The sequence below is a fragment of the Callospermophilus lateralis genome, unplaced genomic scaffold (assembly GCF_048772815.1).
Source record: "Callospermophilus lateralis isolate mCalLat2 unplaced genomic scaffold, mCalLat2.hap1 Scaffold_116, whole genome shotgun sequence".
In the NCBI taxonomy this organism is placed as follows: Eukaryota; Metazoa; Chordata; class Mammalia; order Rodentia; family Sciuridae; genus Callospermophilus; species Callospermophilus lateralis.
The window spans coordinates 112,567-127,365 of NW_027511893.1; positions in this window are offsets into that span (position 1 = coordinate 112,567).

The window sequence follows — 14,799 nt, forward strand, 5'->3', positions numbered from 1 at the left end:
GACATAATCACGTCTTAAAGGTCGACCTGGCCCTATCTCTTAATATTTCCTAGTGGGGATTAAATTTCAACATATAATTTCGGAGAGGACAAACTGTGGCAAGCCAGCCACAGGCTGTGTGTGTAACCTGTGAACATTTTGAGTGCACAAAGTGGACTGGACTGATGATGCTGCTCTGTCTGGGCTGGGCACGTATGTGTCCACTTCACTTGATCTGCCTTTGATCATCACACAGCACATGAGATGGCCATTACCTTCAAAGATGTCAATCTGCTGACAGCAAGACATCAGAAACTACACTCAATCCCCTGGAAGCCTATCCTTTGGCTCATTAGAGTGGCTTCTCCCCAATGAAACCCCGATTCAAGGTGAGCTCTTTCTCTTACTTGCCTGCCTTGCCCCCCTTATGGGAGCTGTGGCTGAGAAGTGGTCATTGAACCACAAGAAAATGTATTTTCTGTGTCTGTTTCTTCATTTAGTCCCCAAATTACCTTGGAGTGATCCTGACCAGTTTAGTCACGTGTCATGACAACAATCTATATTCAAACATAGCATCAGCTAAGTAAAAGGCTAGTAGTAGTAGACTATTGAAGGAGGTGAAGGGGAAAGAAGTAGCTGGACTGATTGGAAAAAGCAGCACTTGCTATGCACACTATGCTAGGGAGACTTCTTTTGTCAAGGACCAAAAATTTGGCACTATAATAGATGCTTCAAGTCTCAAAGTTTGGATTATAAGTTTCTTAAAGTCGTTATCAAGCACTTGATATTTGTATAATATTAATTTCAAAGCAACTGTTTAAAGTAAATGTTGATTTTTTTTTTACTTTCCATGGATACAGGGAAATCAGGTAACATGTTCTAGGTCCAATACTTATAAAACATCAGTACATTCTGAACCTGTGATTTGGGATTTATTTATCCCCAAATTGACACAGCTTTACAGATGAGAATGAGACAAGCCATAAGTACAGTTTAAATAGCAACCTGTATATGACCTAGATTGTACTTTTAGACAGATAAATTTAGGTTTACAAATTGCATAAAAGTTTTATGCAATGTTCTCTGTTTAATGTCTTCATTTATTTTATTGGAGATACAAAATTTGTGGTAATAATAATGGTTGTACAAATTTGGAACATGTTTTCCTTTATTCTATAAAGAAATTTAATATCTAATTTTATCCTCCATTATCTAGCTACTATCGAACCAGGGTTATTCAGATAATTTCAGAGATATGTGTCATTGGTTACCTTTAATTTTTCCTAAGACTTTTCCTGGGTTGATGTTAAATTAGAAAGCTTTGTGAAGAAGAGTTGGAAGTTTTATTCATTTACTTCTGAGTCATAGGTAAGGGAAGGATGTCAACCTTCAAGTACTAAATTATCTCTGTCTAATGGGTCTAATACTGATGCCTGCTGTGGATGAACTCATCTTCTTTAGTGTTTGGTCACATCTCAATTCCTATTGGCAGCTAGCTAATTGTGAGTCATGTCCCCATCTGATCCCTGGTGGAGCTGTGCCTAGGAACCTGGTAATGTCTTCCTAAGTCATTCTGCACCATGGGAAACTCAGGATTGCCTCTGATCTTCTTTTGCCTGATATTCGGTAACACTCTTCTCATTCTGTGGCTTACACACTTGACAACACAGAAGTGTCCTCTGAAGTTTGTCATCTCAAAGTTTAAGAAGTGGGACACAGAATATTTTATCTTTCTGTTCCCCAAATTTGAAGATAAGATATAATTTTATCCTCCACTGCACACTTAACCTGTTGGTGAAATGGTTGTTAGGGAGAGGAAATAGGATAACTGCCCCTAAGCTATAGAATATCTTACCTTCTTTTCTCCTTCCTCAAATACAAATGTCTTTTATATCACATGGGAGGAAGTGGAACATGCTGGTCTTTGCTGAGTCAGGTAATTTCAGTTTTAACGGCATAAATTTGACACCTTTGTTCTCTTTTCCATCCTGACAATTCCTTCTCCAATTCCCAGTGCAATTGTGCTAACAAGACCCATAATAGGGAGCAGCCATAGGGTAAAAGGGAGTGTACAGGAAAAGAAATAAGTACTTATAATAAAATTATATTTCTACCACCATTTGTCTTTAAAAACCCAATGGTTACACTCAATCACTTATACAGATTTAACAAATTTTAAAATTATTCCATTTTAAACTGAGATACTATATTCCAGGCACCTGGATGAAAAGAGAAATATTTGAACAATCATGCAGATGTTTCTGGCCATTTATTATCATGTACCATGTGAAAATGACTGAATTTGTTTCCATTCTGGGGACTGTTTAGGAACTATTTATACCAATTATATGGAAGAGATTATTTTAGATTTGAAACCAGCATAAATATGAGCATCATCATTGAGAAACCAAAAAAAAAAAAAATAGAAAAATTGAGATAATTAGTAAGAAATAAAAAAAACAGTGACTTTTTTTCTCTTCCACTGTTTATTCTACCTAATGACTAGCCACACTTTTAATTTGGCTGTCACCTGATAAAAACAAAAATACAATGCTAAAACATTTTCTATGAATCAGAAATGTTTCTACATGGCTAAGCTCTTGGATTATTAATTTTAGATATCAAAGTAAGAAAAGTTAAAAAAAATACACAGATTTTTCAAAAATACTTTCATTTTTATTAAATTGAAGTTTCCTAAATGCCTGAAACTCTACTAGCTTCAAAGAGGTCATCCATCAGAGTGAGTCAATAATGACTGGATTATTTAATCATCTGCATCTTAAAATTTTTACTTAAATTAAGTAATAAATATTTTGATAAACATGCATTTTTGTTTGTTTTATGAGAACTACAACATTTTTAGAGACCATGAGCATTTTTAAAGGCAAAAAAAGTTTTATGCCATAATCAATTACACAGCCCTAGCTTTAAAATGGTTATTTATAAGTTGCTTAAGCTGGTTACTTTATTTAATGATTGTTTTCATTATTTATTCAATTAACGTTGTAAACACAGTATTGATTCAAAGAGCAATGCTTTCCATAAGATGTATCTGACCATAAAATTGAACAGTAAAAGTTGAATATAAAAAATTCTAGGCTGATTTAGTACTTTAGAAATGTATATAAACCTTTGTACTGAGTTATAGACTCAGGAGATAATTAAAATACTAGATGCACACATATTCAAACACCATCATCATTGGGACAATTATCCTATTGAACATAGTTTAATTCTACACTTTCTAAGAAAATATTTAATAAAAATTCGTCTATTGAATGGAAAAATATACGTATTAAATTACAACTTTCAAAATGATTTTGCCAACATTCTGTTTAAGTTTGTGAATGTTGAGACTTAGCGAGATCAATAAACATGCCCAAAGCATAATGGCAATTAACTAATTTAGTATTTGTTCCATTTAGTATTTGTTCCTGTCATCCCTACCTACACAGACACAGACACACACACATTTACACAATCTAATGCAGTTACTTAAATTGCTTATTAATGGTGAGTTATCTTCCTATTTTTCTTCCTGGCAATGAAGATTCATTCAGAACACAATTAGTTCTGTGTATTTAAATCATCATAAAAGTATCCTAATTTGTTTTTGTATTTGTTTGGCCTATAAGGGATTTGTGGTACTTATACAATTTGAATTATGCCCAGAATACCTTTTGCACAGATTTCTTTGTATTCTTATGGCTACCACAGTCCTGACCCTCTTCACTTTTCTTCTATACACTGCAGTGCGCACCTTATTGGTCTCCATCTCCAATCAATACTGTACACTATGGTTAGACTTATCATCATTCCCCTGTTGTAAAACATTTACTTTCTATTGCTTAGAATAAATGCCAATTACTTAGCCTAGCATTTAAAGTTCCCCATTATATGACCCCAACCTATATTTCAATCTTTCCCTCCACCTCCACCCACATGTGCCCTAACTCCATGGCTATCTATCTGTCATTCCTCATGTTTGCCAGATGTGTTTTTCTTATTGATCTTGACTCAAATTTTCTTCTTCATCTGAAATTTTATATAATTCATCCATAATTCAGACAAAATCTCACCTCCTTACAAATTAGTTACAGATGTCACATTTCAAAATTCATCTTCTTTCCAAAACTGTCATAGGATTTCTTAAATGTTAATCATTGAACATATTACAGTCATCTACTAAATTTATTCATGCATAACCATCTCTGTTTCTGGAATAGCAGTACATGGAAGCAAGAGAAAAAAAAAAACATTTTCTTTCAGTTCATCCAATGTCTTCAACCTCAAATATGTTTTGACTGAATTGATTTGTTTGAAAATTTGGGTGGTTTTAAAATAAATTATACTATGCATGTTCTTGCCTGTCACAATGGTATATTATATGATTTATTTTTTTCTTGATGATTCAGGACAATATTTATTAACATTATTGTGTTGCATAATAAGACCCTTAGGAGCCACTAAAGCATGTCAAGTTCCTTCTCTCTAGGGAAAATGACTGCAAACTGCAAAAATTTGAGTCTGGAAGTTCTATATCCTTTGGCCTGCTCCATCCAGCTGCTTTATTTTCACCAATTGCCACAGGGGGTGGGGGGGGTACGCCTGAAGGTATTACTCTCCCTCTCCTACAGAAAATAAACTTTAACGTCTATGTAGCAGCTATTGCCTTCTGCCGCTTACTACCCTTTCAGGTTACTGGGTGTTTCTGAAACGTTACTGAATTGTTTCCAAAAAATGAGACTTTTTCTGAAAAACAAGAAAGAACTTCTTTAAGTTGGGACGAGAACATTTTGGAATTGATTATTTGATAGCCTCAGTCTCATTGGGATGTATGTTCTCATTTTCAGAGTGCAATGAGACTAGACTGAGAGCTAGTGTTCCCAGGAGTGAGGAACAATCAAGCCACTGTGGGGACCGTGACCTCACCCCACCTTCATATACACAGAAACAGAGTGGAACTTTTTTGTCCTGGTTGATGCCCTCAAGTCCAGCAGTCAGGAATATTATTGCTTCCTTCTCAATACAAACAGAAATTGTTTCACTACTGTTTTGTTGGATGGAAGGTCATGGGGCATTAGGCCACTGAAACCCTCAAAGGACAAAAATATAGCAAAGGCACAAATCCGATGCCAGCTAAAAGAACAGAGATTTGATTTTCTAGAGGATTTTTCAGTTATGTTCCACTCACCCAATTACGTTTCCTGTCCTCCCCAAAGTTATCATTTCTCCCGGATTCACTAATAGCTACTGTTCATTTCCTTTTGGCTTTTCCAATTCCTGTACTTTTCCAAGCAGCCTTGGTTTTTTCAAGTAGATGTCTCTTTCACCTGTGAAAGTTAATAGACGTATTGATTTCCACTGAGCTACCAAAGTAATATAACAATAATATTTTTGCTTTAGGGTTTTCACAAAATTTGTGTTTAAGATCTCAGGATTTTTTCCCATGAGCAAATATCATTCTGGGTGGCATTTGGGAACATATTCACAGAGGAAAAAGAAACTGCTTGTCCTCTTCCATTTCTTCCTGGACCTCTGCTTGTGCTTGGCTGCCAAGAGGAAATGTTTCTGTTGAGAGGTTTTTATGTGGTCATAGCTTGAGGTCAGGCATTGCTTCTGCCTCTTCAAAAAGTGCTCTCTGTGTAAATGAGCAAGCCCAGATATCTGGAAATCTGTTCTTGGTCTGCTTTTGTTGCCAAATCACTGAAATCAGTCAAGGATATCTGAGCCTCAGTTTTCTTCTTTATCAAATCTCTAGCCTCCTCTCTTGGGGGACTGATGTAAAGATCCAGTGACATTGTCAAAGAAGAACACAGAAAACTATAAAACATTAAATATGATAATGAGATAGCATATGTGATCATCTTTTTGTAAACTATAAAGAGTTTCATAAAAGCAGTTATGCTTACTGATTATAATTGCTCCCCTGTAGTCCAGAGAACATCAGCAAAGGAGCAAGTTTAGCAGTAGCATTGCTGAACATTTTGTTGCCACTTTCCAGTTCTTGCTGTTCTACTCTCACCTCCAACAGCCCTTCTAGAAGGCTTTCACTTCCTAATGGCCCACGCAGTCCTTGCCTGTAACCATCATACTGAACTTACATTCAACATAAATACTTACGTCCAGTAAATACAGGGACATTCCTGGAAATTCAGTCAAAATACCTTTACTGCCTCCATTCTGTAGGACCCCAAGGCCCTCAGACTATTTTAATATCTATATTCTAGGAAGATTGTGGGTCTTTAAGCTCCAAAGCTATTCAGTCTATAGAAAAAAGGGGGGAAAAGTTATCTCCATATATTTCCCTAATAGGTAAAGAAGCTTCATATGCACAGGAAGCCTGATATTTATTTAGCTGACTGATTTTGGTCTGCTGAGATGTAGGCTCTCTTCCACATGGTCATGCCATAGCAGCAGACAAACAAATAAAACTTTGGGATGATACAATCTTGTCTCTATTCTACCTCTTCATCCAAATTGTCACGTATACTTGCCAAGTCTCAAGATTTGAATCATATTTTGAATTATCCTGGAAACGGAGGTCATTCTAGAACCATTGACATTGGTGTTATATTTTCTCCAGAGAACTTCAAAGGTTTTCCTTGCTGTTTCAGATCCATTGTCATTCAATAATAAAACAAATATCTTAAGGAGGCATAGGTATAGTATCACTATGACTGATGTGCAATTTTTCATTTAAATAAAAAAAACATTCCACAAAATGCAAAAAGAATAGCAAAAGAAACAAAGAAACCTATTAGCAGATTTTGTTTTTCACATGGAAGTCCTTTTAAGTAGGTCAAACCTTTGAGAGACATATTTCAATGTCACATCTAATAAAAGTTACAACCAGAAGTTGAAGTTTACACTCTTCACAATATCACTGTTTTTCTCTCAACTCACCAATGAATGAAGCTCATAAATACAATATACCCAGTTTGATTCCATTATTTAATGAAATTACAACTCACTGGTATACTCAGTGCTACTCAGAAATCCTATTGATCTTCCAAGTCAGCTTAATATTTCAACCTGAGTGTGGCTCTTCTGAAATGCTCCACTCTTTTCAGATTACTGTCATATTTCATAGGTATCTGCAGCTTTAGGGAAAACATGGGAATACTGTGACTTAAATAAATAGCTTTTGGTATATTTTATTATAATCATTATTTGTCTTTCTCCTTTACTTCTCAGGTACTAAGTCCTATCACTTCTAATTTAGAAATGTCTTTGTCTTTCTTGTTTTGTCTCCACAATTACCTTACTTTAGAAGGCTCCTCTTTGGTGGTGTTTTTGCTTCCAAACTGAATCTTCTCTAATCCACCCTTCCCATTAGGATAATTTTCCAAAAGCATGGATTAGACCATTTTCTTTAGTGGCTCTTTATTGAAAACAAAAACAAAAACAAACAAACTGAAAAAAAAGGTGTCTGTCATGGATTTGAATTTCTATTTGTCCCTAGACATCTATCACAACCCTGTTTACCACCTTTTACCCTACAGTTCTCTCACATGTTGGCTACTTAATCACATTGGTTACTGAACCTAAAAGACTTCAAGACCCACTTCAAACATCACAACCTCTACTGGATCCTTTTTTATTCCTTCTAGTTAGTAATAAGTCTTCCTTTATGTATCCACATCCTGTCTTTTTTAAATTACAACTTTTATTAAAAATTGATTATTTACATGTTGGTCTCTGATCATATGAAGGAAGTTTATTGAGAAGATGGAGGAATTAGCCATAACCTATGGCCGAGGTTTTAGACTCCAATTTAGACAGCTTTGATATGTCAACAGTAGGTGTTAGAGTGAGGGTTCATATCTATAGGAAATTGATTAATCTTCCCAGGCCTTGTCTTATGCATTTTTCTTTTCTTTTCAGAAAATCAGTATACAATCTTCCTTTCAGGTTAATTGCAACAATTATATGAAATGAGGTTCAAAAAGCACTTTCTCTTTAAGACCCTATCAAACTGTGTTGGGTCAAGGGTAAGTTATGAATGGTGACAAGACAAAGGGGCATTCTTGGTGAAAATAATAAGGCAAGTGTAGCTGCTTAGGCAGGACAAGGCATGTCCCAGGAACACTAAGCAGATTTTTGTGACCACAAGAGGGTGTGCTTCTAAACAATGAATGAGCTTACAGAACTCACATGAGGTCATATGTGGGCTTAATATCATAGGGATATTTTTTGAAGAGAAGAGGGATATAATTTTAGGATTTGAGAATGGTTTGTCTGATCGTTATAAATGAAAAGAAATAGGAGAGGCAGAATATGACAGAATCTGATGTTAGAAAAATCAACTAGCCAGTGATTAAAGCAAATCAGTCATAACATGAAGAAGGCCTGAAAGAAGGTGCTACCACCTGGATCTCTATTGATACAATATCCATTGTGTCAATAATTGCTTCATTCTATTTACTCTAGGTTTAACTTCTCCAAATAAGTTTCAGGAAGCATCTACAAGTTGTGCTTGTTAGCTCAGACATGTGCTAAACCCATGTTTGCTCTAACAATATTTTTTCTGTAGACTTGGGTCTACCCTTTCTTAGTTGAGACCATTCTAGATTGAGAGCATCATTCATGATTGAGGGCACTAATCTCTCTTCAATTGTTTCCTCATTTTTTTCAAGTTAGTTGTCCTTCTTTCAGCAGTTTCTGTGTCTAGATACCTAAATAATATATAGGAGAAAAATTTATTGTTTTTTTCTCATAATAGTATGTTAATTATTGTTTGCTTTCAACTTTTCTTAATTTATCCATCAGTCTAACAAATTTTATTCAATGTATATCATGTCTTATGTAAAAACAGTAATTAATGAACATAATTTCAACTCTTCTGAAACAGGTCCTAGTTCATTAGAAAATACATCAATAATTATCTTATCCAAATCATTTATAGAAATTTCAGATATACTCAGACAATAGTCCTAGGATACCTTCATCTCAACTTCACTCACTCAATTTTTTATTTGTCTTAATTCCTGCTGGTAAGAATTTTTTTTTAAATAAACTATTTCCTCACTACCATTATTCTACAGATACTTAGATTTTTTTAGATATGGAATTATATCAACTGATAATGAAAGACTGAGTGACTTGTAATTATTGATTCTTTCTTTTTAAAACCTATATTAAGTGTCAGAAAATAGCCCACCTTCTGAGAGTAGAAGATTGCAATGAAGATTTTGACACAAATTAGAGTAGACTGAGAAGGTAGGTAAGACCTTCTAACTTACAATGACATAGATACCTTCATTTGAAATCAGGCTATCATTTCTGGAGATCAATGCATTGAGCAAATGACTAAACAGTCCCAAGCCTCAACATACTCGTCTACAAAGCCAGGAGATAATATTTAATGCAAAGTCATGCAATATGATTACATGAATATAATTTTTGCAAAGTGTCTTCTACAGTGTCTAATACATATTAGACAAAGATAATTGGTCTTCTTATTAGTATTATTATTATTATTTAATTTTAAAAACAAATTTAGTTGAAACTAATAAGCATTAAGGACTTAAAAAGAAAATATTAACATGAGACAATGTGAATAAATCCTGAGGATATTATATGAAGTGAAAGAAGCAAATCACAGGAAGACAAGCCTGCAAGATTCCACATATATGAGGAAATCTAAAGTACTCAAACACATACAGGTTCAGAGTAGAAGCATTTCCACGAGCTGTTGGGAGTTGAGAAAACAGGGAGTTACTTTCAATGTGTATAAGCTTCAGTTATGCAAGATAGTTGTGCAAGAAGTTCTAGAGCTCTTCTAGAAAACATAGTGTCTTTAGTTAACCATCCTATAGTGTACCTATAAAAATCATAAGAGGGTAGATTTTATGTTAAGCATTTGTACCATAAAATAATGAAGCACATGAATAAATTTTCAAGGTGATGGATATATTGATTACCAAAATTGAGGTGATGATTTCATGGTGTTTACATATATTAAAACTCATGAAGTTGAACTCATTAAATATGTAGTGTTTTTTATTTATCAACTGTAGCTCAATAAAGCTGTTTCTTAAAGAGCCATTAATATGTTCCAGGCCTTCTGGTAAAGTGGGAAACAAAAATGAATGATACATAAGTCAGCTTTTATAAAATTCAAATGTCTAATTGGGGAGACACTCAGTCTCCATTTGAAGCTCTCTGGCACTGGGGACTAGGTTTGTGTTTGTATATCATTGATTCTCAGAGCTGATCACGCTGCCTGAAATATAATTATTTGTGGAAAAGGGAGGAAATATTGCTTAAAAACCAAAATGTATTACCATATAAACTATAAAGTACAGGCAAATATAAAGTAATATAAGAATACTGATCGGTGAGTCAGGAGGCCAGAGTATTGCAAGTTTGAGACCAGCCTCAGCAAATCAGGAAGGCCTTAAGCAACTTAGCAAAACTCTGTCTCAAAATTAAAAAAATAAAAAAAGGATGAGAATGTGGCTCAGTGGTAAAGACAACATCCCTTGTGTTGAGTCTAGTATCAAAAGTAAAAAGAAAAAGAAAAAAAAAATACAGGTAAGCTAAAAGAACTGATCTGCACATAAATCAAACATTTACACAGTTTTGAACTAATTTGATCATTTGCTACATATCAACTTAATGGAGAATGAGGGATCAGCAGTGTACTGTCAAGAACTGCCAAGCAGTCAAGATTTGACCCTATTTGCAAGATAACAAGTGAGTCTGGGAAGTTTCCTGGATGCTGTCAAAGACAAAACCCTCCTGGATCAAGGAGGAAAGATTTTTATTCACAGCAAAAATGGTCAATCAGCACTTCTGCAAAGTTCCCTGTGCCAAAATCCTCAGAGGTAAAAGATGGGAGTTTAACTCACACCTGCAAGTACAATGGGAACTGCTTTACAGGAGGGAAACTCTGGACTTAGAGAACTGGAATCTTGAGATGGGCACAGAGCAAGCCTTCTATTTTTTTCGGAAGAAAGACTTGGTATCTTCTAAGCTCTAAGCGAACCTGACTTCTGCTCTAGAGGAAATACTACCTCTCTCTTTTAAAGCTGCTCACACTACAAATATCTTTAAACAGATAACTGGGCAAAGGCAGTCAGTGCCTCTGCCAGCAAGACTTGCATCACCATAAGAGACTTCTGTGCAATTGTCTCACAATGCTCTCTCCTTTTGCAACTATAACACCACGTGTTTAAGACACGAACAGTTCTGATTTCACTTTTTGAGGCCAGTTCATATATTATGATCAAAACTGGAAGGCAGTAGAATAATCCATCTGTGTGCCTGCACAAAGAGACAGATTTATCATGAAACCTAAATGTCTAAGCCCCATACTTCTTCCAAGGCTCTGTGCTAAATTTTATATGAGTTATTTTGCATTATTTAAGAGAGCTCCTCCAATTGTATAAACTTGGACCTCCAAAAACCTGGGCCTACTCTTGCCAGGATATATACAACTCTCACTTTAGTTGAGGGGCAAGAGAGCTTGTATTAGAAAAGATATAAGAGAGTACTTTTGTCCATTGAGAAAGTGCTGTGAAGAATAGGACTGTGAACAGGGAGGGTGGCCCCATAAAGTTCAGTCATCAGCATCAAAAAGGTGGCACCTGGGTTCAGTCATCAGCATCAAAAAAGAGAAAGAAAAGAGTAGCACTGTGAACTGCAGTCATATTTTTTAATTAGGGTGTAAAACTTAAAATTTTAGTCAGAATAAAAAATAAACAGGAAATGACTAAATGTTTTAGAAATACAATAGTCCCTAATATTTCTTCTTAAAATAGCGATACAAGATGCAAAATATTTTATTTTCTCCATACAGGTGGACTCCACATTGTTGTTAATTTTTTGTTACAAAATCTACAGTGCTACTAAATAGGTAAGCATTCAATGGTCATGAATGGTCATTCATTTTTATTGAGGTCTACTTAAAATTTCTTTTCCCACTAAGTATAGCCAACACTATAGATAAATATGAGCCCTTTCATAATAAACAAAAAAATATAGATAAAATGTATAGCCATCTTCTGTGATAAGACTCTAAATCTGCATCTATTTAGTAAGCTAATTCTACAGTTAGCTTATGTCTTTGGTCTTTTAAATATACACAAAGTTCTCTCTCAAGCCATTCAGCTTTAAAAGATGTGTGTTTAACACTGAAGGCAACAGTCATAATCATTTTATTTCTTCAGTTCCATTAAGATAAAAAAGAATGTTATCAAGCAAAATATTCATGCCCTTCACAGTACTTGCTACATTCAACTTAATTTACTTTTTAATTAGTAAGTCCATCAGTCAGTGCTATGAGTGGACTAATTGTAGCCCAAGTTAAATACTTATTAATTATGATAAATCCAATAAATTAGTCCATTTTATTCTGAAACGTACACTAGTTCAGTTGAAAACACTCAAGGTAATTTTTTTTTGGTTGGTTGTTTTACATACTTATAACAACTTTTCTGAATGCAATTTAATGATTTTATGTAATCTTTTAAAGTATAAATGACACTTTTACCTAAAAAGTGGGTAAACACTCAGATCTTTCCAATACCCTCTCCAATTAAAGATGAAATGGTTGATTCGAGACTAGGGAATAAGCCTGCAGCAAGAAACCAATGAAACCTAAATATCTAAGTCCTTATAGTGCCTGAAAGTAGGGAAGTACTCAACACACACACACACACACACACACACACACACACACACACACAATGGGAGTATATCACAGGGAATGATGAACCAACCAAAAGAATTCCCCAAATCCCAAAGCTGAAATGATCTGAGCAACATTTGCAGTATATAAATAGCAGCACATTGCATTACAACACAAATTATACAAAAGATTTTCTTACTTCCTAACTGATATAAGTAGTAAGTAAATAATATGTAGGTTAGTGCAGAAGAAGAAACAAATTTCCCTTGCAGGAAAATCCCAAGTAATCCACCCTCAATGGGTTGGAACATAGTCCTTTACTCCTTATGTATGAATACATAAAGACTGCACATAACGACTTTCTTCCAAAGAGTACAACACAGAAAAGAAGGGAAAGGAAAGGTACGGCAGTGTGAGCCCTGACAAATACTGCCTCAGCCTCGTGATCCATGTTGAATATCACCAGTGGTAAATCACCCTGACAGTATGTTGCTTTAATAGGATGGAATGAGAATGGCACTTTAGCTCTGTGGTCTTGTTATTTTCTGCCCCCTACCCCACTCCCCCACCTCCAAAAAACAAAACAAAACAGGTAAGTCCCAAGAAGTAGAGGGACATTCTACAACCTAACTGACTGATGTTCCTCAAACTGCCAAGATTGTCAAAAACAAAGAAAGTCCAATAAACTGTCACAGAAAAGAAAACATTAGGTAAAGCGTAAGAAATCTCAATAAAACATGGGCTTTACTTAGATAATAATGTCTTAATGTCGAGACATTAACAGTGGCAATTATTCCATACCAATAAAAGATGTTAACAACAAGGAAAATGGACTATGGGAAATATAGAAACTTTGAACACTCTTTGCAGTTTTCCTGTAAATCTAACACTATTCTAAAATAAAATATTTGCTAAAATTTACTGGGTTCAAATATTTACTCTGGTTTTCTAGGAAATAGAAATGATTCAACAGTTTCATACAAAGAAATATCAGTGTTTATTAGTTCTCAGGTAGTTCTTTAATAAATGCTTCATAAAAATACTAAATTCTCTTGTAGATTGTTACTTTCTATTTTTATCTGCATTTCCTACTATTTATGTAGCTTATAGTTTACTTCATTGCAACATACATTTAAGTTAGAGAAATATCATCCATATGAATCCAGTTAGATAAGTGGGAGGATGAAAGATTTGAGGTGAGAATGATTGTAGATAGAAAATAATAGCTTTATAACATAAAAATATTGAATAAAATGACTCTTAATGAGATGAAAGAGAAAGCAAGGATGAGACAGAATGACCATTTCACTAAGGCACACTGTTCTCTGTGATTCTCTATTTATTATAAGGTACTGCAACTTATGATGGATATGAAGATGGTCAAAATTTCTAAAAGACACTAAAAAAATTTTAAATTCCACTAGCCCTTATGTAATTACTAACTATAAAAATAAAATGTGATCTTAGAATGGCAAAATAGTAAAAAATCAGATAAAACCAATTCTTGGTAAGAACACAGTGACTATGACTCCCCTACATTTCAGGTAAAGGACATAAATTGATACAACTATTTTTGAAAACTATTTGTCAATTCCTAAAGGTAAAAAAAACCCTCTGTATATCCTATAAATAATTCCACTCCTAGAAATATACCCATCATATTTGCACAAATATGTTCACTGAAAGACATATACAACAACATACATAGCAGCACTGCTAGGGGTGGAAGAATGAATAAATGGTGGAATAAACACACAGTGAATATGCAGCAATGTAATTAACTATCCCAGTGCATCAAATACACATGTATCACAGAAAAATATGTAAGAAAAGGTAGACATATTCTACTGTATGATTCTATTTATAGAAGTCACAAATACAAGGAGACTAATCCAAGCAGTTACAAGTCAGAGATACAGGATATAGGATCAGCTTCTGAGAGCAAGTTACAGGAGTACAGTCAATGCTTGAATATTTCTGCAGCTTTATAGTATAATGCACACACTTTTATTTCTATATGTCTTAAACAAAAGATTGTTGTTAAACCGCCTGGCTTGACTTATATTCTCATCCCAAAATATGATTTACAACTATACTCAGATTGTATTTCTCAAATTTAATTTACTTTTGTAACTCTGCCTCTTTTTTAAATTTGTTAGGTGAATGATAAGAACCAATAAAAG